The sequence below is a fragment of the Penaeus monodon genome, chromosome 25 (assembly GCF_015228065.2).
Source record: "Penaeus monodon isolate SGIC_2016 chromosome 25, NSTDA_Pmon_1, whole genome shotgun sequence".
NCBI lineage: Eukaryota > Metazoa > Arthropoda > Malacostraca > Decapoda > Penaeidae > Penaeus > Penaeus monodon.
In genome coordinates, this window is record NC_051410.1 from 14354292 (window position 1) to 14355180 (window position 889).

The 889-nt window shown below is 31.8% G+C and overlaps 1 protein-coding gene across 1 annotated transcript in view; it reads left to right on the forward strand.

The window, feature by feature from the left end:
• The window catches only part of LOC119589060 (39S ribosomal protein L39, mitochondrial-like), a 35328-nt gene that overhangs the window by 898 nt on the left and 33541 nt on the right, over window positions 1-889 (forward strand). The gene's annotated exons all lie outside the window — the stretch shown is intronic.

An 889-nucleotide genomic window follows, 5' to 3' on the forward strand; every position in this document is an offset into this window, starting at 1 on the left:
GTACTAAATGGCTGTAGGAAAATAAAAATATACCACAGCAATAGTTAGTTAGCTTAGATGATATTGTAAATGATATAATAATTTAGTAGAAAAAATGACACTTATATTCAGTGAAGTTATATAAAACAAGAAATTATTTTTTGTTATATGATAGTTGATTTAAAATGTAGTACCCCCAAAACAAAGACTTGAGGGTTCAAGATGATTCCACAGCATGTTGAAGGCCCAGTCACCTACCAGAAATGAATATTGAACAGTTATTAAAACCACCTTGAAATATAAATATTGAAAGTTGCTTGATAATTATTATTACTGGCAACATTTGTGCTGTAATTGGCAAAATTGTGCCAAGCAGTATGTGAGCAAGTTAATATACTTTTAAGAAACAGCTTCCTCTTTTGCCTTTTCTGGCAGTAGTTCATCAAGAAATTATTCCATTCCAAATATGTGTTTAATCACAAGTACATAATATATACACATGATTACAGTTTTCCCACATAATAGCAAATATTCCATGAAATTTTAAAAGTATTCTTATAAAGATACAAACTATACTGATTTATGCAACAGAAATAACAAATGAAAAAATTACTTAACTTTATATAGGAATGTCTGCCTCACCTTAGCCTAGGGCAACTTCATATTCAAATTTGTGTGTTTTAGGCCAGATACAGTATGTTGAATTTTGACTAGATATTTGGTACAGTATCGCAATTCTGTTTCCACATACCATATTTTATGCAGAAGATGCACACTTTAGTGATGTTAAGAAGACATTGGCTTCCCCACCTCTACCCACTCACCAATCAGTGCAACCTCCGTAACTGTTAGCGCTCCACCAAATATTTCCTACCTCACTGGTTATTTATCATCAAATAGGAAATGAGTC